Below are 26,176 nucleotides of genomic sequence, written 5' to 3'. Positions count from 1 at the left end.
GGACTTTACTTTTGTTTGTGCTTGCCTGTTTCCATGCTGTATCTCTCATTAAAATGGAAGGCGATAGTATGGTCTCTCATTTGGCTCCCTTCTCAGCAGGCAAATTTTGTTGATATATATATATATATATATATATATATATATATATATATATATATATATATTACCTACTGGCGATAGCCAGTAGGTATATATAGTTAGGATTTTTTTCCTATGGGATTTTTGAAAATTCTATGTCGAATAACTTTGGCGTTTGAGGACAGAATTGGCTGACATTTTCAGGAAAATGGAACATTTTGGTTCTGAGCAGCCCCTGAAAATTTGGGGGGGTTTCGTCAAGGGGGGGCCGAGAAAAAAGGGGGGTCCCAAAACGTGTTTTTCCCATGCAATTTTCCATAGGGCGGTTGGCCTCACTTTTAGCCTGAACGGCTGAATGGATTTACACCAAACTTGGCAAAATTGTAGGGACTGGTAGCCCGATGTGCCTTTGCTATGTCTCAAGATATAGGCTCCAGTGGTTTTTACGAAAATTAACTTTGAAAAATATATATTGGGCTACATTGGGCTATATATATGTTGGAGCCCAAATGTAGCCCAATGTAGCCCAATGTAGCCCAATGTAGCCCAATGTAGCCCAAAGATGGCCACCAGAGACAAAAAAAACAAATGTAGCCCAAATATCAGCCAGATGTAGCCCAACTATAGCCCAATGACAGAATGTCCCAGAGTGTTCTAAAGAACAACTAGAGTGCTAACAGTCCTACTTATTACAAAGGTATGGCACACCTGAAGCCATCTTGATTGGAATAAAGTGGTAACTCTTAAAACATTTAATTTAAAAAGGAACAAAATGAGGGGGTTCATTTTGCCATAGAAAGTATGATTAGCGAATATATGACGAAATCCCGCATACCATCAGTCCGCAAAAAAAATCCCGCATGTACTATTAGGCCGCAAATTAAAATAACGAAAACTTTTAGAACGAATATGCCTGTAGCATACACTAAACAACTAAACTACCCTAAACCCTAAAACACTACCCCCAGCATGACCCTACACTACACAAACAGTACAACACTACCCTAAACCCTAAAACACTACCCCCAGCATGACCCTACACTACACAAACACTACAACACTACCCTAAACCCTAAAACACTACCCCCAGCATGACCCTACACTACGCAAACACTACAACACTACCCAAAACCCTAAAACACTACACCCCAGCATGACCCTACACTATGCAAACACTAAAACACTACCCTAAACCCTAAAACACTACCCCCAGCACGACCCTACACTACACAAACACTACAACACAACCCTAAACCCTAAAACACTACCCCCAGCACGACCCTACACTACACAAACACTACAACACAACCCTAAACCCTAAAACACTACCCCCAGCATGACCCTACACTACGCAAACACTACAACACTACCCTAAACCCTAAAACACTACCCCCAGCATGACCCTACACTACGCAAACACTACAACACTACCCAAAACCCTAAAACACTACACCCCAGCATGACCCTACAATACGCAAACACTACAACACTACCCTAAACCCTAAAACACTACCCCCAGCATGACCCTACACTACGCAAACACTACAACACTACCCAAAACCCTAAAACACTACACCCCAGCATGACCCTACACTACGCAAACACTACAACACTACCCTAAACCCTAAAACACTACCCCCAGCATGACCCTACACTACACAAACACTACAACACAACCCTAAACCCTAAAACACTACCCCCAGCACGACCCTACACTACACAAACACTACAACACAGCCCTAAACCCTAAAACACTACCCCCAGCATGACCCTACACTACGCAAACACTACAACACTACCCTAAACCCTAAAACACTACCCCCAGCATGACCCTACACTACGCAAACACTACAACACTACCCAAAACCCTAAAACACTACACCCCAGCATGACCCTACACTACGCAAACACTACAACACTACCCTAAACCCTAAAACACTACCCCCAGCATGACCCTACACTACGCAAACACTACAACACTACCCAAAACCCTAAAATACTACACCCCAGCATGACCCTACACTACGCAAACACTACAACACTACCCTAAACCCTAAAACACTACCCCCAGCATGACCCTACACTACGCAAACACTACAACACTACCCTAAACCCTAAAACACTACCCCCAGCATGACCCTACACTACGCAAACACTACAACACTACCCTAAACCCTAAAACACTACCCCCAGCATGACCCTACACTACGCAAACACTACAACACTACCCTAAACCCTAAAACACTACCCCCAGCATGACCCTACACTACGCAAACACTACAACACTACCCAAAACCCTAAAACACTACCCCCAGCATGACCCTACACTACGCAAACACTACAACACTACCCAAAACCCTAAAACACTACCCCCCAGCATGACCCTACACTACGCAAACACTACAACACTACCCAAAACCCTAAAACACTACCCCCAGCATGACCCTACACTACGCAAACACTACAACACTACCCAAAACCCTAAAACACTACCCCCAGCATGACCCTACACTACGCAAACACTACAACACTACCCAAAACCCTAAAACACTACCCCCAGCATGACCCTACACTACGCATACACTACAACACTACCCAAAACCCTAAAACACTACACCCCAGCATGACCCTACACTACGCAAACACTACAACACTACCCAAAACCCTAAAACACTACCCCCAGCATGACCCTACACTACGCAAACACTACAACACTACCCAAAACCCTAAAACACTACCCCCAGCATGACCCTACACTACGCAAACACTACAACACTACCCTAAACCCTAAAATACTACACCCCAGCATGACCCTACACTACGCAAACACTACAACACTACCCTAAACCCTAAAACACTACCCCCAGCATGACCCTACACTACGCAAACACTACAACACAACCCTAAACCCTAAAACACTACCCCCAGCATGACCCTACACTAAACAACCACCACAACTCTACACTACACTAACACAACACTACACTACACAACACTACACTACACTACACAATCACTAACCCACGAAAAAATTAACACAAACCCACTTACCTCTCTCGTCATCGTGGTTTTCACAACGCAAATGCATTTACCATACATGCCTTTAAAACGTAATTCTTTGTAAAGGCATGCGCGATAAATGCACATGTGTTTTGAAAAAATGCGGGATAATGGTATGCGAGGTCAATGACCTTGCGGGATAATGGTATGCGGACTGAAAGTCTGCGGGATAAAAAATGCGGGAAAATGGCTGCAAACCATGATTAGCAGCAGACTTCCCTGGTGAGCACTAGCTTTACTACAGTGATCTAATGAGCAACTAGAGTGCTAACATTCAGAATTTATGGCAAATGTGTGACACATCTGAATGCCTTCTTGATAGAACCAAAGTAAACAAGCATTGAAAATGCAATAGATCTCGCCCTCGTTTAAGTTAAAGCCATTCTGTTTGTAATGAGGTGGCTTTTTAGCTTTGCTTTTATTAGTGTTTTTAAAACTTTCATGTAAATAACATGCATATGTATGCATATATGTATATGTATGCATGCATTTATATTTATATAGATATGCAGATTATATATGTTTATATATGTATATTACCTACTGGCGATAGCCAGTGGGTATATATAGTTAGGATTTTTTCTCTATGGGATTTCTGAAAATTCTATGTCTAATAACTTTGGCGTTTGTGGACGGAATTATCTGACATTTTCAGGAAAATGGCACATTTTGTTTCTGAGCAGCCCCTGAAAATTTGGGGGGGTTTCGTCAAGGGGGGCCGAGAAAAAAGGGGGGTCCCAAAACGCGTTTTTCCCATTCATTTTTCCATAGGGCGGTTGGACTCACTTTTAGCTCGAACGGCTGAATAGATTTACATGAAACTTGGCAAAATTGTAGATATGGTTTTCCCGACGTGCCTTTGCTATGTCTCAATATATGTGCTCCAGTGGATTTTGAGAAATGAACGTTTAAAAAAATATACATATCTGTGACAGCGCTCCGGTTAGCGCCCCGGTTCGCGTACCTGACGCGTAACGGAACTTCGCGAAGCGAAGCTGATTGGCTCTCCGGTGTCTGTCAACATTCTAAACAGTCCGGAGCGGCCGCCATCTTGTCTCTCGGTACGATCGAGAGACAAGATGTGGTGAAAAACAAAGGGGGAAATGAAGGAAAGGGGGCAAGGTAGACCACTCCTGACCCCCTAGGATTGATGAGTGGGATATTAAAGTGCCCCGCGATTTTTCGCGGTAGAGGCGCTTCCCGGTACGCGAACCGGGCAGCTAACCGGCAGCGTAACGGGAGTCCGCCATCTTGTGTTTTTGGAGCGTCCGGTTCGCGTACCGGGTAGCGTCCTGGTAAGCGTAACAATGGGAAAACCAAGAGAAACAGTAAAAAAAAAATTAAGGGAATAGATTTCCAGCAAACTTGTCAAAATTGTAGGGACTGTTTGTTTGATGTGCCTTTGCAAGGCCTCAAGATATGTGCACGTGTGGATTTTGTCTAATTAAGGTTAAAAAAAATATATATATCTGTAAGCGTGCTCCGGCACGCTTACGTTACGGGTTTTGTTTGCGCTGCAGAGCCGATACGTCACGGTTATGCAACGCGTCATGAGGCGTCTCACGTGGCTACGTGATACGTCACGTAATAAAGAATATATTTTACAGCTATAGATATTAGCTTTTAAAAAACCAATGAAATTCACTGAAAAAACCATAGGTTATAGACCATATATAGTTAGGAATTTGTATTTACAAAACCTTGAAAATTCACTGAAAAAACCATAGGTTAGAGACCATATATAGTTAGCTGGACATTTTATTGACATAAAACCAATGAAATTCCATATATAGTTAGTTGCACTAACTATATATCGCGCACCCACAATCCACTGCTGATGATGTCACATATTACATCATTCATGACATGGTCAGTGACATCACTGATGACATCTCAAATGACATCACTGATGACATCACTGATGACATCTCAAATGACATCACTGATGACATCATGACACACCAATACCAGTTACTACATACGCACTCACTGATTCCTACGTCTACACACACATTCACTCATTCACCCATACAATCACTCATACATACTGTCACTCATTATTACAACACTATCATATGCACTCATACACCTATGCAGACACTCACACACTGCCACTCATCCATGGAGTTACTCACACACCTAGTCAGTCCTGTAAAGAATCAATCACACTTCCATTTCCTCATCTATACAGTTAAACACAGAACACCATACTTCAGTGACATCACTGATGACATCACTGATGACATCTCAAATGACATCACTGATGACATCTCAAATGACATCACTGATGACATCATGACACACCAATACCAGTTACTACATACGCACTCACTGATTCCTACGTCTATACACACATTCACTCATTCACCCATACAATCACTCATACATACAGTCACTCATTATTACAACACTATCATATGCACTCATACACCTAGTCAGTCCTGTGAAGAATCAATCACACTTCGATTTCCTCATCTATACAGTTAAACACAGAACACCATACTTTTCACACATATACTAACACATACTTACTCTCTTATACAATCACTGATACAAGTACACATTGATATGCACAGAGTCACACACCTCCCAGCCAGCCACACACACACTCAGTCTTCCATACATCCACTCATTCTTCAATATGTAAAACATATTTAAACTTTACAAAAACACACAGACACTAGATGATGTCATCAGTGATGTCATTTGAGATGTCATCAGTGATGTCATCAGTGATGTCATTTGAGATGTCATCAGTGATGTCATCAGTGATGTCACTGACCATGTCATGAATGATGTAATATGTGACATCATCAGCAGTGGATTGCGGGTGCGCGATATATAGTTAGTGCAACTAACTATATATGGAATTTCATTGGTTTTATGTCAATAAAATGTCCAGCTAACTATATATGGTCTCTAACCTATGGTTTTTTCAGTGAATTTTCAAGGTTTTGTAAATACAAATTCCTAACTATATATGGTCTATAACCTATGGTTTTTTCAGTGAATATATATATATATACATATATATATTACCTACTGGCGGTCGCCAGTAGGTATATATAGTTAGGATTTTTTCTCTATGGGATTTTTGAAAATTCTATGTCTAATAACTTTGGCGTTTGTGGACGGAATTGGCTGAAATTTTCAGGAAAATGGAACATTTTGTTTCCGAGTAGCCACTGAAAAATTAGGGGGGTTTTCGTCAAGGGGGGGCAGAGAAAAAAGGGGGGTCCCAAAACGTGTTTTTAACATTGAGTTTTCCATAGGGCGGTTGGCCTCACTTTTAGCCCGAACGGCTGAATGGATTTGCACGAAACTTGGCAAAATTGTAGGGACTGGTAGCCCGATGTGCCTTTGCTAGGTCTCAATATATGTGCTCCAGTGGATTTTGAGAAATTAACGTTCAAAAAAAGATATATATCTGTAACAGCGGACCGGGCAGCGCTCCAGTTCGCGTACTTTTCGCGTTACGGAGCTTTGTGAAGCGAAGCTGATTGGTTCTCCGGCGTCTGTAAACATTCCAAACAGTCCGTAGCGGCCGCCATCTTGTCTCTCGGTAGGATCGAGAGACAAGAGGAGGCCAAAGCGAAGGGGAAAATGACCATAAGGGGGCATAGTAGATCCTCCCTGACCCCCTAGGTTTGATGTGGAGGTTTTAAAAGGGCCCCGCGGGGCAAAAAAAAAAAAATAATAATAATAATCGAACGGCTGAATGGATTTGCACGAAACTTGGCAAAATTGTAGGGACTGGTAGCCCGATGTGCCTTTGCTAGGTCTCAATATATGTGCTCCAGTGGATTTTGAGAAATTAACGTTTAAAAAAAGATATATATCTGTAACAGCGGAACGGGCAGCGCTCCAGTTCGCGTACTTTTCGCGTTACGGAGCTTTGTGAAGCGAAGCTGATTGGTTCTCCGGCGTCTGTAAACATTCCAAACAGTCCGTAGCGGCCGCCATCTTGTCTCTCGGTAGGATCGAGAGACAAGAGGAGGCCAAAGCGAAGGGGCAAATGACCATAAGGGGGCATAGTAGATCCTCCCTGACCCTATAGGTTTCATGTGGAGGCTTTAAAAGGGCTTCGCGGGGCAAAAAAAAAAATCGTTTTTTTGGTGGGGTGCGCCCGGTTAGCGTAACGGGAAGCGGACTGGGGAGCGTACTACAAGGAATGAAGAATGATTGACTTTTAACTTATTGTATGTTTATAGACATTTCTTTTACTTTTTTTTCTGCTGAGTGACGTCTCGGCCTATCTTCACGGGATGCAGTCCCTACCATCTCGGCGTTTAAGCCCAGGGGGAACGGTAGTGTGGGAGAGATAACGGGGCATATTATCAAGGGGGTTTATCTCCGCCTTTTTGGCTTTAAAAGCCAAGAAAGCGGAGATAAAATTATCTCCGTATTACCTAGCTGTCGCTAACACCAGTTAGCGACCGCTAGTAGGAGATAGCAACCATCTTGGGCCCCACTTTGCATGTCAGTGATATTTATCACTAATGACATGCAAAGTGGGCATGCCAAGATGTTAGCGACTGGAAACAGTCGCTAACATCGCTATCTCCTATTACCAACTTTTGGAGATATTCGCGCTAAGCGCGAATATCTCCAAAAAGTAACACCTGCCCTGAGCAGTTCTTAGCCATGTTATCCAATGGGAGGTGGATAACATGGCTAAGAGCATTAGCTCGGTAATGCATGAATATCGCTGACTTTTCAGCGATATTAATGCATTGCGGCCGTTTTTTATCGCATTTGCGATAAACCTTGATAATAGCAAGGTTTATCTGCGATAATTTCTGACGATGCTTAGCGGTAAAAAATTCGTTGGTAAGCATCGTTAGGGATAAATATCGCTTAACTTTGGTAATAGGCCCCAACGTCTGTTAACGTTCGATTCGAAGGAAATCAGGAAGTGTTGAAAAACATTGTCTGCGCCATCTTGCCTTTTTTCAAATGCCACACTTTTGTCGTGCACGGCAGCCATTTTAGATGACTTGACCAGACCCACTCTCTGCACGCTGTCGATCCTTAGCATGGCTCCCCACCCTCGCAAGCATCTCCCCCAGGCACTGGTCACCCCCGCTCTCTGTCTTATGCATGGGCAATAAACCTCCCCCCATCTGCGCTGCTCTTCCCTGAGAATCACACCCTGTGCCCGCCCAACACCTCCCTTTCGCCCAATTCACTACCGCACCCTCTGACACTCCTCTTCCTCTGTGTCCGATTGTCCAGGCCGGTCCCAGGCTATCAGCTAGCCCTGCAGATGTAGTTTATGGCCCCAGCTGTAAAGAATTACCCCTCTTCAAAGGAGTTATAGTAGATCAAGGCCCACACCCGATGAGATCCGTCACACCACACGCGTTCCTACTATCTGAAAACCATCCTGTATTGTGATTGGGGAGGGGACCGAGCCTGAAGCGGAAGATTCCAGGGATGACTCTTTGTACATCAAAGTTTTTACAATTATGTGTCACACTAAAAATATATAGCACTCCAACAAAGTAGTAGGATTATAAAACTTTAATAACTTATAAATATATACAACAAAACAAAAACAGTAAAAACATTTAAACATTTTTAGGCAAAAAGAAGGAAGTAGCGGTCGGTTGTGCGAATAGTCCCAAGGCAGCACAACGTCCAGATTTCTGGACGGCACCCAGGTGATGTTGCCTGGGTGCCGCACTGATTTCGGTATCCGGCGTGGGGCGTCGCGGGGGGTGGGTCATCAGTAGCGGTCTGTTGTGCGAATAGTTCCAAGGCAGCAGAACGATGGCACCAAGGTGATGTCCAGTAAGTTGCCGCCCTCCGAATAACGGCGTGGGGCGCCCCGGGGGGGGGGGGAGGTGGCGTGAACGGGCCTCCCCAGGTGGAGCCTCGTCTGCTGTAGTGGGGCGCCCCTTTACCGTTTCAGTTGCCATTCCGTCCACTTTTGGTCCACTGTGTCAAAATCCGCAATTCAGCTGAGTTGCCGCCATCCGAATAACGGCGTGGGGCGCCCCGGGGGGGGGGGGCGGCGTGAACGGGCCTCCCCAGGTGGAGCCTCGTCTGCTGTAGTGGGGCGCCCCTTTACCGTTTCAGTTGCCATTCCGTCCGCTTTTGGTCCACTGTGTCAAAATCCGCAATTCAGCTGAGTTGCGCCCACTCTTGCGGTGCAGCGATAGGCGGCTGTCACAGGACTCTCAAACTGGCGGCAGGCTTTTCCTTTTTGGGCCTGGTCCACTGAAATGGCCCTGGGACACCTTGGAAATCGGACGCTTGTCTGCTAGGTCTTGGACCCCATTCTCGAAAGCGTCCCCTCCGCCTTGAGGATTCTACAAAAGTCTTGGGGGCCCCCGACTCCTGTAGGCTTCCAGTGGGGAGCGGCTGCCATGATTGCTCACGGAATGACCACGACGGAGCCACGAGATGGTGGTGCTTTCATGCTGACGCCAGCTTCAGTCTGAAACATCCAGAAACAAGGTGGGGCTTTCATCGTTTGGGAAAAAAAAATAGTTTTCATCCAATGAAAAGTGTTATTTTTAGGTCATATGATCAAGCCTTCCATCATTAGGAAACCAAAAGTAAAATGAACCAATGAAAAGTTTTATAAACAAGTCACATGACCTGTTATGCGGCATAGGGTATAAAAAGCGTAGAAAATCCGTTGGCACGTGAGGCGGCGTCAGTAGCGGACCGATGTGCGAATAGGCCGAAGGCAGCACAACGCGCCAAGATCCGGATGGCACCGAGGTGGTGTCCAGCAAGTTGTCGCACTGGTGTGGCCATCCTACAATGCTGAAAGTCGGCGTGGGGCGCCCCGTTGGCCTGTGAGATGGCGTCAGTAGCGGACCGATGTGCGAATAGGCCGAAGGCAGCACAACGCGCCAAGATCCGGATGGCACCGAGGTGGTGTCTAGTAAGTTGCACTGGTGTGGCCATCCTACAATGCTGAAAGTCGGCGTGGGGCGCCCCGTTGGCCTGTGAGATGGCGTCAGTAGCGGACCGATGTGCGAATAGGCCGAAGGCAGCACAACGCGCCAAGATCTGGATGGCACCGAGGTGGTGTCCAGCAAGTTGTCGCACTGGTGTGGCCATCCTACAATGCTGAAAGTCGGCGTGGGGCGCCCCGTTGGCCTGTGAGATGGCGGCAGTAGCGGACCGATGTGCGAATAGGCCGAAGGCAGCACAACGTGCCAAGATCCGGATGGGACCGAGGTGGTGTCTAGTAAGTTGCACTGGTGTGGCCATCCTACAATGCTGAAAGTCGGCGTGGGGCGCCCCGTTGGCCTGTGAGATGGCGTCAGTAGCGGACCGATGTGCGAATAGGCCGAAGGCAGCACAATGCGCCAAGAATCGGATGGCACCGAGGTGGTGTCTAGTAAGTTGCACTGGTGTGGCCATCCTACCATGCTGAAAGTCGGCGTGGGGCGCCCCGTTGGCCTGTGAGATGGCGTCAGTAGCGGACCGATGTGCGAATAGGCCGAAGGCAGCACAACGCGCCAAGATCCGGATGGCACCGAGGTGGTGTCCAGCAAGTTGTCGCACTGGTGTGGCCATCCTACAATGCTGAAAGTCGGCGTGGGGCGCCACGTTGGCCTGTGAGATGGCGTCAGTAGCGGACCGATGTGCGAATGGGGCCAAAGGCAGCGCAACAATATTTTCTGAATAGAAGACACCACAAGGCGCTGAGATGCCAAGATCCGGATGGCACCGAGGTGGTGTCTAGTAAGTTGTCGCACTGGTGTGGCCATCCTACAATGCTGAAAGTCGGCGTGGGGCGCCCCGTTGGCCTGGTGAGATGGCGTCAGTAGCGGACCGATGTGCGAATGGGGATAAAGGCAGCGCAACAATATTTTTGGAATAGAAGACACCACAAGGCGCTGAGATTCGGTTAGCACCTCGGTGGTGTCTAGCAAGCTATGCAGCTGAGTTGCGTGCGCACTTGCGGCGAATAGGTCGAAGGCAGCACAACAATGTTTTCTGAATAGAAGACACCACAAGGCGCTGAGATTCGGTAGGCACCGAGGTGGTGTCTAGCAAGTTGCCGTACTGGTGTGGCCATCCTACAATCCTGCTCCGAATAACGGCGTGGGGTGCCCGAAGGGGGGGGGGGAAGGCGGCGTGAACGGGCCTTCCTAGGTGGAGGCTCGTCTGCTGTAGTGGGGCGCCCCTTTACCGTTTCAGTTGCCATTCAGCTGAGTTTCGGCCGCTCTTGATGCTACAGCGACAGGCGGTTGCAAGAGGACTCTCAAAATGGCGGCCTGTTCTTTGGATTTGGGCCTGGTCCACTAAAATGGCCCTGGGACACCTTAGAACTCGGACGCTCGAATTTTTTTTCCTTTCCTCTACATGCAAAAAAAGGTAAATGCCCGGTACGTTACACGCTTCATCTGCCACGATGTACTCTCCAGAGGAACCGAAAAAAATATATAGTTATGGTAACTATACCATGCATCGTCATATGGAGAGGTGGCACCGATTAATTATAGTGCTGCATAAAAGAGAGATTTGGAGGAGAACCCCCGACCTGCCAGTACATTCATCAAAGAAGTGGCACTGACAGCATCAGAGGCAAGGGAAACGGTCCCAAATATTTAGAAGAACTTTGGAAAGATTAAAATGACATGTTTAGATTGTGGCAAATAAATTTCATGTGGACAGATGAGTGTTACTCTAATAAATACAGCATATGAACATCATCATAGTCGATGGTTGGTGGAGACATTTTGACTATATCCTGGACCTGCCCGTCCTCGCCCAAAATGGCGCCGGAATAAATGGGACTCGTAACTCCTTGTTGTGTACTGGTTGCACAACCTTGATATCACGAGATACGTATGCAGTTTTGAAGCACATGGCGGGCGGGGACGAGAATAGATTGAATATTTCGATATCCCTATTGATATTAAGTTCTGATGTGTTATTGATTACTGTACTATTGAAAGTTCGAATTAACGTCACCCATGGTACTTGCCCGTAAATGTATATCTAGATAATTTTATTGTAAGTGGCCCTGTCGTATTTTAATTATAAAATGTACGTCCACCGATTCCGCAACTGTTAGACACTTTAGTTCTTGCAACCTAATGGCCCGCCCGTTACGTTCCTCTACAGTGTAAATGTCTACTCATCATATACGATTACAGTTTGCTCCGTGGCCGGCCCACGTGGTTATAGGCCCGTATTTGTATAATGACATTTTCACAATAAAGGTTTTTAAAAGAAAACATGGTAGTAGTATATACATTGGTAAAGTTTTTAATAATAGTCACTGTTTTCGAATCAGTAAAAGGCAAGTGAAATAAAGCAGTCCAATTACATGAAGGGTAAAAGGTATAATACGCAGGAACGCAGTAAAGATAAATGGTCAAGGGCTGTTGTGTTTTCTACTCCTGCAACATAAAGTGATCGATAAGAATCTGATATTCAGGCGTATCGGCGACTAAGACAGCAGGCCGACCCTCTTTTGCTCAACGGCTCCGTCATGGGACGAAGAAACGCCCTTTTTCTCGAAAAAGGAATATATTTTACTTGCAGGACAGTTGTAAATTTTCCGGGAAAGTACATTAGCCAGGAACATTATAACATATATTTAAGAAAAAATAATGTTCGAAAGCATCATTAGAATAAGAAAAGTAAAATTAACCAATTAAAAGTTTTATTAACAAGTCATATGACCTGTTATGCTTACGTTACGCGCTGCGCGTCGCGCCCCGGATCACTTCCGGATGCGCTAACGCGGCGCATCATATGACGCATTACGCGACAACGCAGGTCTAGAATATAGTCAAAATGTCTCCACCAACCAGCGGTCGGAACACAACCCCTTTCAGAAGGCTAAATAGTTCTGCTAAATGACAACAGAAGGGACAGGCAACAAGAACCATCAGTGAAAGAGGGGAGGGCTAGTTCTTCTCTACCGGGTCACGTTGGGGTGCTACCGGAACTGATCGAATTGGTAGTCTACAGTGTTTCTGGATGTTTCAGACTGAAGCTGGCGTTAGCATGAGAGCACCACCATTTCGTAGCTCCGTCGTGGCCATTCGACGAGCAATAATGCTAGCCGGTCTCCACCAGAAGCCTGCGGGAGTCGGGGGCCCCCAAAACTTTTGTAGAATCTTCAAGGCTGAGGGGACGCTTTCGAGAATGGAGCCCAATCTCTAGCAGACAAGCGTCCGAGTTCCAAGGTGTCGCAGGGCAATTTTAGTGGACCACGCCCAAATCTGAAGAGCCGGCCGCCATTTTGAGAGTACTGTGGCAGCCGGCTATCGCTGCACCGCAAGAGCGGGAGCAACTGAACTACATGGTGAGCGAGACGCTGTAGTCGAAAGAGCGGGCGGTAAACAGCTGAATAGCGGAAGAGGCACAGTGTAGCAAAAGCGGGCGGAATGGTAACTGAAATGGTAAAGGGGCGCCCCACTACAGCGTGTCTTTAGGTGAAACGGATTGTGGGACAAGGTCAAGAATGGAAGAGTTACCAAAAGGCAAAAAGTTCAGCTTGATCCCGGGAGCCGGCCACCTATGTCGGGGGCGATCTCAGGCTACACCAGGAGAACACGACTTGGGGAGGGAGCCGGAGCCAAGCGCCCCCTCTGAGTCCGCGCCATCACACCGTCCCTCGGGGGCCTCCGTCAAGCGGTTCAGGGTGGCACCGCATTACATTGTTCACAAATGCAGTCACGTCCTCAAACAGTCCCCACTTTACTTTGACAATAGTGAAGCTGAAGCAAGTGCAAATAGGCTTCAGACAGTGTTACAAGCACTCCTCAAAACTTTGAACCATCAGAGTGCATGAGTTTCATGCTCGATCGATTGAGCTAGCCGGATCGGGCATCAAAAAGTATAAAATAGTTATGTAAATAGTTGATTAATAAAATGTTTTACCCTGTTACTTTGCTGGTGTGTTGTATATATTTGTAATATTTGCATAGAGTTTATCGTTATTTTGGGCGGGGTGGGTGGCGGAGCCGAGCTGTATTGCAGCCATCATGGTGTGGAGCTCAGTTCATCTCAATAGTTTCGTGTTTGTCATGAGGGGTTGTTCCTAATGTTTCTATTTTAGCGAGGTCAAAAAGAGATCCCATTAGTGGCCTACTGATTTTGCTCGATTCCTTTTGTTTTTTTACACGATTTTTCGCTATCTGCAAAGACTAAACAGAGTATTGCGACTCTGTGCTTGTTTGTAAATAGAGAATGAACCAAAGAGAACCAATTCTAAAACAGTAAATGCTTGGATAACAATCAATCAAATGGAGAGAGAAGCAGGCACGACGGATTACAACGGGGGCAAAGGCCTGCGTTAACTACCCTTCACTATCTGCAAAGAGAGAGTACTCCTAATAGAAATGAGGGGGAGGGGGGGCAGCATTCAAAGCAGATCAGTGTGCATAAACACGAAAATGTTTTTACTTACCACGTACTTGACATTCGACAGCTTATGATATTTGCTATTAAAAAACCATTGAAATTCACTGAAAAAACCATAGGTTAGAGACCATATATAGTTAGGAATTAGCATTTAAAAAACCTTGAAAATTCACTGAAAAAAACATAGGTTATAGACCATATATAGTTAGGGCTTAGCATTTAAAAAACCTTATTTTACTCACACAAAACCATTGAAATTCCATATATAGTTAGTTGCACTAACTATATATCGCGCACCCGCAATCCACTGCTGATGATGTCACATATTACATCATTCATGACATGGTCAGTGACATCACTGATGACATCACTGATGACATCTCAAATGACATCACTGATGACATCTCAAATGACATCACTGATGACATCACTGATGACATCTCAAATGACATCACTGATAACATCTCAAATGACATCACTGATGACATCTCAAATGACATCACTGATGACATCACTGATGACATCTCATTTGACATCAATGACCACATCACTGATGATATCATTCATGTGACAATACAATGCATCTCCTCACACTTTAATATAACCTCTGTTACACCCAGTGTTAAATACAGAGTATAATTTTTGAAACCATTGACACACCAATACTAGTTACTACATACGCACTCAGTGATTCCTATGTTTACACACACATTCACTCATTTACCCATACAATCATTCATACATACAATCACTCATCTTTACAACACTATCATATGCACTCATACACCTATACAGACTCTCACACTCTGTCACTCATCCATGGAGTTACTCACACACCTAGTCAGTCCTGTAAAGAATCAATCACACTTCCATTTTCTAATCTATACAGTTAAACATAGAGCACCTTACATTTTGAAACATATACTAACACATACTTACTCTCTTATACAATCATTGATACAAGTACACATTGATCTGCACAGAGTCACACACCTCCCAGCCAGCCACACACACACTCAGTCTCCCATACAAATACTTGGGCAATCAATCAATAACCCATATAGTTACTCATATAGCTACTGATCAACACATGCAGCAGTTTACAGAACAACAAACATAATGATGCACAAATTAAGACAGTTCAGTCACTAACCCATGCACTCAGTGAGACACATTTAATCACTCACTCATACAGTCAGTCACGCACCTACTAAATCCTTCATCCAGACACTTCTACATCTACTCATTCTTCAATATGTAAAACATATTTAAACTTTACAGAAACACACAGTCACTGTATGATGTCAACAGTGATGTCATTTGAGATGTCATCAGTGATGTCATCAGTGATGTCACTGACCATGTCATGAATGATGTAATATGTGACATCATCAGCAGTGGATTGCGGGTGCGCGATATATAGTTAGTGCAACTAACTATATATGGAATTTCAATGGTTTTGTGTGAGTAAAATAAGGTTTTTTAAATGCTAAGCCCTAACTATATATGGTCTATAACCTATGGTTTTTTCAGTGAATTTTCAAGGTTTTTTAAATGCTAATTCCTAACTATATATGGTCTCTAACCTATGGTTTTTTCAGTGAATATATATATATATATATATATATATGTATATATATATATTCACTGAAAAAACCATAGGTTATAGACCATATATAGTTAGGAATTAGCATTTAGAAAACCTTATTTTACTCACACAAAACCATTGAAATTCCATATATAGTTAGTTGCACTAACTATATATCGCGCACCCGCAATCCACTGCTGATGATGTCACATATTACATCATTCATGACATGGTCAGTGACATCACTGATGACATCACTGATGACATCACTGATGACATCATCCAGTGACTGTGTGTTTCTGTAAAGTTTAAATATGTTAGATATATTGAAGAATGAGTGGATGTATAAGTGTCTCGATGAAGGATTTAGTAGGTGCGTGACTGACTGTATGAGTGAGTGAATAAATGTGTCGTACTAAATGCATGGGTTAGTGACTAAACTGCCTGAATGTTTGCTTCAGTATGTCTGTTGTGATGTAAACTGCTGCATGTGTGGATCATTAGCTATACGAGAGGCTACATATGTTATTGATTGGTTGCCCAAGTATTTGTATGGGAGATTGAGTTTGTGTGGGGGTGGCTGGGAGGTGTGTGACTCTGTGCATAGATGTGTGAGCAGTTGATTCACTAGGTGTATGAGTTCAAGAGTGCATGTGGAAACAGCTACATGGGCGGTTGACTGTGTGCATGAGTGTATTGATGAGTGAATGGATATGTCAATGCTACATGTCATAGTAAGTACATATGTAAAACACAGTACATGTGAGAGTTGGCATATATAAATAACTGTGCATGAGAGCCACTGAATGTGTGAGTGGCTGTATGGATCATTGTGAACTTGTATCAGGGATTGTGTAAGAGAGTAAATATGTGTTAGTATATGTTTGAATAAGTAAGGTGTGTATAACTGTATAGTTGAGGAAATAGAGGTGTGATTGATTCTTTGCATGACTGACTAGGTGTGTGAGTAACTCCATGGATGAGTAACAGTGTGTGAGTGTCTGTATACACTGAGTGTATCTAAGGTTTTATTAGAGTCTGAAGAGGTTTATCGTATTAGCACAAGAATGATGTCAAATGAGATGTCATCAGTGATGTCATCAGTGATGTCATTTGAGATGTCATCAGTGATGTCATCAGTGATGTCACTGACCATGTCATGAATGATGTAATATGTGACATCATCAGCAGTGGATTGCGGGTGCGCGATATATAGTTAGTGCAACTAACTATATATGGAATTTCAATGGTTTTGTGTGAGTAAAATAAGGTTTTCTAAATGCTAATTCCTAACTATATATGGTCTATAACCTATGGTTTTTTCAGTGAATTTTCAAGGTTTTGTAAATGCTAATTCCTAACTATATATGGTCTATAACCTATGGTTTTTTCAGTGAATTTCATTGGTTTTTTAACAGCTAATATCTGTAGCTGTAAAATGTATTCTTCTTTAAATCCAAAAATATATTTTATATGTTTATTAATAATTTTTTTTTTAAATATTTTTTTTTTCTTCGTTCCCGCTTCGCGAATCGGGAAGCTTCTCATTAGCTGACCTTGATGCCGCGAAATAGACCGCGAGCCGGTAAACGTTTCTTTACCGCAACTGCCGCGTTAGAAAACAACATCGTGACGCCTCCCGTCCGCAGGACGTTTCGCGTTGTCGCGTGATACGTCATATGACGTGCTACGTTAGCGAACTGGTACGCTTACCGAGTCGCAAAGCACAGGTTTCTGGAAGCAAACCGGGAGGCCCTGCAAAGCGCTTAACGTAAACACAGCAGGTCATGTGACTTGGTAATAACACTTTTCATTGGTTCATTTCACTTTTGGTTTCCTAATGATGTAAGACTAGGTCATATAATCTAAAATGAACACTTTTCATTGGTTGAGAACTATTGTTTTTCCCAAATGATGAAAATCCCTTCTTCTTTCCTCACTCTGACTTTCATCATTGTGAGAGAAAGACCCTTTGTTACCAGTGAGCAATGGCTTCTTTAGTAGCTTCAGCTGGTGCTTCCCCACCACCTCCACCACATCCAAGGAAGAGTGGACCACCTGCTCAAGTTATAATTCAGCAAGAAGAGGAAGAAGAGGAACAGGACGACGAGCACGAAGAGAGGCACTTTTTGCCTGAGGAGCCCAGGACGTCTCACCGGAAAGAAAACTTCATTTGGCAATTTTTTAAAATTCCCAAAGGTCAGAAAAAAGTAAATGCAAGATACGTAACTTGCCTTATATGTCAAGATAGACTGTCCAGAGGGACCGACAAAAATTACAGTTTCGGAAACTACACAATGCATCGCCATATGACTAGGTGGCATCCTAACAACTACAGTGCTGCACAGTTTCGTAACGACCTAGATAATCTCCCTATTATGGCCAGAAGATCTGTTGTACCGGAAGTAACGGGACCAGAGGGCAGGGAGATGGTGCCAAATATTCAAACGAGATTTCATGAAGTAAAACACGTCTGCGTACATTGCAATGGATTCATTTGCTACGGAGAAAGAAGCATCACTCTGATCAACAGAGCTATTGACTATCATATGCAAGTTTGTACGAAACGCCCCAAATAATAAATACTTTTTTTTTGTTTTGTTGCTCCTGTTGAGCCCTTTACAATGAATCGTTTTCATTGCCCCCTGCAAGAAAAACCCCAAAAAATATAAAACTGTTCAGAAAAATTCAAAAAAAGTAAAAAAATGTTCAGAAAAATAATAAAAAAAATATAAAACAACAAAAACAATAAAAAAAAAAGTTCTTTTCAGAACTACCTCCCCGTTATTAAAAAATTGGTACAATATTTGGAACTGTGCCAACCTCTATTTCTCGTAGTTCGCTTCCCAGTTCGCTCGCCGGTACGCGAACCGGAAGTGAACCAAATTTTTTTTTTAAAAAAAAGAACAGTAAGTATAAGGGAAGGAAACAGACACTTATGTTAAAAGAAAGACAGCTATAGGGGAGTAAACTAGAGATACTATTACCCGTAATTCACTGCTGATGATGTCACATATTACATCATTCATGACATGCTCAGTGACATCATCAGCAGAGGATTGCGGGTTTTTTGGCAACGTGCCTTATCCACGGTTTAATAACGCTGCCTTTTGCTTTATATAAGTTTTCAAATTGTATAAAATATATACCAATAGGTCGTTATGAACCTTTAGGTAGTGCTTTTCTTCATGAGGTCTGGTCGCTTCAATACACATACAGATGTTTCAAAGATGATCAAGAAGTTTATCTGAATGGAGAGGAATGCACTGAGACGCCAGATCATTCACTAATGTGTAGGCACATACAGTTACACGGTTCATGCAACAAACACCGACCAAATATGGCTTGCGTGTTGCAAGGCACGCCAGTTCCTGCTATCATCCCCACGTTCAAGTTGTTGGAAAATGGTAGTTATTTGATGCTCAATAATGAAGATTGTTCTGGGTTAATTAAAAGTATTCCTTTTATCGTAACAGTAAGTGAACGGGTTATTTGCTGCAGAAATGTTCTATTTCCTCCCACACATGAACATAGGGAGTTTTCAATCTGGCCACAAATACCAACCTTGGGAGCAGATTTCAACGGCATGGCAAGAATAAGAGCTCTTTTGTCTCAAAGAGAGGTGGCCTTGAGTTCGGCCCGTGAAACTTTCGTGCTTCACATAGCGAACACTCGTACAGAGGTGCAGACCCTTTTCAATACAGATTCGCCTTTCCATTTCAGCAAGATGGTTCGGACTATCTTTAACGCGTCCTCCACAAAGGGCCTGGCGCACTTTTTTAAAGTTGTTACCAGTGGTCTCGTGACTTCATTTGAGAAAATCTTTGGAGTCATCCCTGCTTTCTTTCATTCTATTTTTTTCCACTGTGCTTCGTGGATTCCCATTTTTACTTGCATTACCAGCGGACGCTCTTGTGCTTTTTTACATTTTTAAATATGGATGTCCCTCCTGTGCAAGCTCCCGCCCTGCAGCTGCTGACACTGTTCCGCAATCGCATGCTAGAATATTATGGCACAATGCCGTTGGCGATATTAAGCACGGCATATGGATTATCTTTTCGATTCTCCTACTTCACCTGTGTCCAGCCTGTATTTCACTGCCTGACCTGTGATTTCGATTGGGCCATTGATTTGTGTCTCTGCGGACCGGTTTCTCCTGACGTCGACTTTAATCAGCTGATGACTCCTATCATTACTCACGAGTTGGTTTGTCCTGGCGAAAGGATTATGGCTGTGGCATTGATGCATGGACTAATTGGTCCCTGGAATTTACTGGCGGCAACACAGTCTTTCTTGGAACAGAGCTTTCTTGAAAACCCACCGAGCTGTCCTCTGATGGTGATAGAGGATCCGGTGCTGGGAGAGCACGTATGTTCTTTTCCGCTTTTAAATTGGATGGCTGAACTCTTTTCGGATGAAGACGGTGACTTCCTATTGGAGGCTGTTGCAGCTTATTTTGCATACACAGTTATGTCATAGACCTTTTTCATGTTTGATATGCTGAGTACTAGCATTTCATTGACAATTCATTGACTTATTTGTCAAGTTTTTATTATTTAGCTTGCCTATTGGCTTAAGACTCGATAAAGTACTTGGCTGTTTTATTTTTCTTTAGCATTAAATTTTCCTCGTTTTTAATGTTTTACCTTGCGGACCGTCCACATATAAAGTTGCAATCTGCTCTCATGAGATGGCACTTCTATTATCTTATTCAGTTCGTTTCCGGATCATGGGGAGGTGTCATCTAGGTCCTGGATATCTTTACACCGTGTTAAGTTAGCATGGGCTCATTACCGGTTTAAACGCCATTTTTCCTTTTTTGCAACTTCTGCACACGACACTTAGTTGTTGCTTTAGCTTTCAACCTAGTAGTTCATCGTGGTTTACATGAGAATAATATGTTATTGCTCTACTATCTGCTTTGCTTGTTAAACTATATCTGTACAGCGAGTGCTGAAGTTTCAAGAACAACACGATACAGAATTGTTATGAGGTCTGATCTCCACGACTTCATACTCATAACATAAGTGCAGCTTCTGCCAATTCTGGGCATGAGGCGGGTTTTATATTGCTTTGCCGAACACACATACACAACAGTTGATGCGGTTCAGATGAAGAGAGAGCTGGTGTATGCTGATGTGATTCCTTCAAATCTAAGACACTAAAGTATGGGCACGCCCTAAACCAACACAAACAGACCTTCTTAGCAAATAATATAATATGTGTATTAGGGAGGGTGAGATATAAGCAGCCGCGGGCCGTGGAGGGAGTTACGGTGGGGCAGGGAGGCGGGGAGGGGCAGGGTGGAGCCCTCTCCACCCTGCCCCTCCCCCTCCCCGCCTCCCTGCCCCACCGTAACTCCCTCCACGGCCCGTGGCTGCTTATAAGTGTTGCTAACTCTTATTCATTTACAGCATGTTAACATACTGTCACCATTCGCTTTTTATGTACTAGTAACTATGCTGGTAATTTTGCTACTGATAATATATGTACTTGTATTATCTCAGATACTACGCCTGAGAATACGGCATTAGTAAATAAACATTTCAAATACACATGTGTTCTTCTTAACTCCATGTTCTGGTTTCTAAGAAATATATAACGACCGACTGTTCATGAGTTCCACGTATCCTGAGGTACTATAAGTTCATATTCTAGATTGTCTAAACATTGAGAGTTTGTTATATCCAATGTGACACTGTACCTAGCTTGCTAAGGGGTTTTTGCTTACTAAGGTGAGTTTTGGGGCACCCTAATTCGCCGAGGTTCCAATCCTCTGTCCACAGTTCTGTGTGAGAACAGAAACCCTGCGACAGGGGCACCCCCGACCCTTGCTGGAGCTTCATCACACTTGCGATACAACTCCAGCAATGCGCCACCTTTACGGCACAGATACATCACGCATCTGTGCTGTTTTTGCCCCATGATGCGCCGCATTGTAAATGCAGCACACCATAGGTGACGGAACAGCGGCACAGAATGACTAACACATCCCTGGTGATGCGCCAGTCATCATAAATCTATCCCTATGCTTCTTATCTTGTTAGAGATGAACCGCCATATGTATCATCAAAGTTTTTTGCATTTCCTAAATAGCGAACTTTAAGGAATAAATAGCGATTCTTTACCATTCCTAGTTTGCGATGAGCTATTTGCTAATTACAAATTACCCATTCATTTCCTTCATTTCCATAGGGCGGTTGGACTCACTTTTAGCTCGAACGGCTGAATGGATTTCCACGAAACTTGGCAAAATTGTAGGGACTGGTAGCCCGATGTGCCTTTGCTATGTCTCAAGATATATGCTCCAGTGGTTTTTACGAAAATTAACTTTGAAAAATATATATTGGGCTACATTGGCCTATATATATGTTGGAGCCCAAATGTAGCCCAATGTAGCCCAATGAAGCCCAATGAAGCCCAATGTAGCCCAATGTAGCCCAAAGATGGCCGCCAGAGACAAAAAAAACAAATGTAGCCCAAATATCAGCCAGATGTAGCCCAACTATAGCCCAGTGACAGAATGACCAATCAGCTTCGCAAACCTCCGTTACGCGAAGCGGAGCGCTGTTACAGATATATATCTTTTTTTGAACGTTAATTTCTCAAAATCCACTGGAGCACATATATTGAGACCTAGCAAAGGCACATCGGGCTACCAGTCCCTAATATTTTACCAAGTTTCATGCAAATCCATTCAGCCGTTCGATTATTAATATTATTATTTTTTTTTGCCCCGCGGGGCCCTTTTAAAACCTCCACATCAAACCTAGGGGGTCAGTGAGGATCTACTATGCCCCCTTATGGTCATTTGCCCCTTCGCTTTGGCCTCCTCTTGTCTCTCGATCCTACCGAGAGACAAGATGGCGGCCGCTACGGACTGTTTGGAATGTTCACAGACGCCAGAGAACCAATCAGCTTCGCTTCACAAAGCTCCGTTGCGCGAAAAGTCCACGAACCGGAGCGCTGCCCGGTCCGCTGTTACAGATATATATCTTTTTTTGAACGTTAATTTCTCAAAATCCAATGTAGCACATATATTGAGACCTACAAAAGGCACATCGGGCTACCAGTCCCTACAATTTTGCCAAGTTTCGTGCAAATCCATTCAGCCGTTCGGGCTAAAAGTGAGGCCAACCGCCCTATGGAAAACTCAATGTTAAAAACACGTTTTGGGACCCCCCTTTTTTCTCGACCCCCCCTGGACGAACCCCCCCCCCAATTTTCAGGGGCTGCTCAGAAACAAAATGTGCCATTTTCCTGAAAATTTCAGCCAATTCCGTCGACAAACGCCAAAGTTATTAGACATAGAATTTTCAAAAATCCCATAGAGAAAAAATCCTAACTATATATACCTACTGGCGACCGCCAGTAGGTAATATATATATATATATATTCACTGAAAAAACCATAGGTTATAGACCATATATAGTTAGGAATTAGCATTTACAAAACCTTGAAAATTCACTGAAAAAACCATAGGTTATAGACGATATATAGTTAGGAATTAGCATTTACAAAACCTTGAAAATTCACTGAAAAAACCATAGGTTAGAGACCATATATAGTTAGCTGGACATTTTATTGACATAAAACCAATGAAATTCCATATATAGTTAGTTGCACTAACTATATATCGCGCACCCGCAATCCACTGCTGATGATGTCACATATTACATCATTCATGACATGGTCAGTGACATCACTGATGACATCACTGATGACATCTCAAATGACATCACTGATGACATCACTGATAACAACATCCAGTGATTTTTTGTTTCTGTAAAGTTTAAATATGTCTTACATATTGAAGAATGAGTGGATGTGTAAGTGTCTGGACGAAGGATTTAGTAGGTGCATGACTGACTGTATGAGTGAGTGATTAAATGTGTCTCACTGAGTGCATGGGTTAGTGACTAAACTGTCTTAATTTGTGCATCATTATGTCTGTTGTTCTGTAAACTGCTGCATGTGTTGATCAGTAGCTATATGAGTAACTATATGGGTTATTGATTGATTGCCCAAGTATTTGTATGGGAGACTGAGTGTGTGTGTGGCTAGCTGGGAGGTGTGTGACTCTGTACAGATCAATGTGTACTTGTATCAATGATTGTATAAGAAGGTAAGTATGTGTTAGTATATGTTTGAAAATGTAAGGTGCTCTATGTTTAACTGTATAGACAAGAAAATGGAAGTGTCATTGATTCTTTACAGGACTGACTAGGTGTGTGAGTAACTCCATGGATGAGTGGCAGACTGTGAGTGTCTGTATAGGTGTATGAGTGCATATGATAGTGTTGTAAAGATGAGTGATTGTATGTATGAATGATTGTATGGGTGAATGAGTGAAGGTGTGTGTAGACGTAGCAATCAGTGAGTGCGTACGTAGTAACTAGTATTGGTGTGTCAATGGTTTCAAAAATTATACTCTGTATTTAACACTGGGTGAAACAGAGGTTATATTAAAATGTGAGGAGATGCATTGTATTGTCACATGAATGATATCATCAGTGATGTGGTCATTGATGTCAAATGAGATGTCATCAGTGATGTCATCAGTGATGTCATTTGAGATGTCATCAGTGATGTCATCAGTGATGTCACTGACCATGTCATGAATGATGTAATATGTGACATCATCAGCAGTGGATTGCGGGTGCGCGATATATAGTTAGTGCAACTAACTATATATGGAATTTCATTGGTTTTATGTCAATAAAATGTCCAGCTAACTATATATGGTCTCTAACCTATGGTTTTTTCAGTGAATTTTCAAGGTTTTGTAAATGCTAATTCCTAACTATATATCGTCTATAACCTATGGTTTTTTCAGTGAATTTTCAAGGTTTTGTAAATGCTAATTCCTAACTATATATGGTCTATAACCTATGGTTTTTTCAGTGAATTTCAATGGTTTTTTAATAGCAAATATCATAAGCTGTCGAATGTCAAGTACGTGGTAAGTAAAAACATTTTCGTGTTTATGCACACTGATCTGCTTTGAATGCTGCCCCCCACCCCTCATTTCTATTAGGAGTACTCTCTCTTTGCAGATAGTGAAGGGTAGTTAACGCAGGCCTTTGCCCCCGTTGTAATCCGTCGTGCCTGCTTCTCTCTCCATTTGATTGATTGTTCTCTTTGGTTCATTCTCTATTTACAAACAAGCACAGAGTCGCAATACTCTGTTTAGTCTTTGCAGATAGCGAAAAATCGTGTAAAAAAACAAAAGGAATCGAGCAAAATCAGTAGGCCACTAATGGGATCTCTTTTTGACCTCGCTAAAATAGAAACATTAGGAACAACCTGTTGAAAATAGCAATGTGTATGTACATAAGCGGCGTTCATTTGTGTTCACAGTACCCCTTGTTGATTGTTTGAATCGAGCATTGAATTGTTCGAAGTTGGTTCTCTTAAGGATCTTCTCTGCCTGCAAACAAGGAAGAATAGGAATATTCTCTCTCCCTTTGCAGATAGTGAAGGGTAGGTAACGCAAGCCTTTAACACGTCGTACCTATTTCATTCCTCATTGATTGATTGATTGTCCGAACATTGACTGTTTGGGAATTAGTTCTTTTTGGAGGTATTCCCTGTTTGCAAATAAACGTAGGAAAATCTTTGCAAGTAGTGAAAGGGTAGGTAATGCGGACCTTTCTCCCCCGTTGTAATCTGTCATGCCTATCTACTCCCCACTGATTGATGCACCTGTTTCACCCGGACCATTTACTAGAGATATCTGGCCCAACAAGAGAGCACCCCTAGTGAAAAGGACATATGCAATAATAACGAAGTGATCACTGTATCCTGTTAACAGAAACTTTAGCATGAAACAACCTGGAAAGAAAAGAATAGGAAAACGAAAATCAGTAGGCCACTGATGAACTTTTTATTAAATAACAAACAAAGAAACGATAACAATACGTAATGATAAAACCTATTATTGTCCTAGAAACAAGAAACGTTAGAAGTAAGCCCGTAATAAGAAACCTGAAAACATCGCCCCTCACTGCCCCAAAACGTGTCTGTCCCACCGCCTGCCACGGCCAAATAACGGCAAACTGGGAAAGATAGAAGTCAGCAGACATCCGCCCCATTCTAGAA

This window comes from Lissotriton helveticus, chromosome 3_1, assembly GCF_964261635.1.
Source record: "Lissotriton helveticus chromosome 3_1, aLisHel1.1, whole genome shotgun sequence".
Classification (NCBI taxonomy): domain Eukaryota; kingdom Metazoa; phylum Chordata; class Amphibia; order Caudata; family Salamandridae; genus Lissotriton; species Lissotriton helveticus.
Note: the sequence above shows the minus strand (reverse complement) of the source record.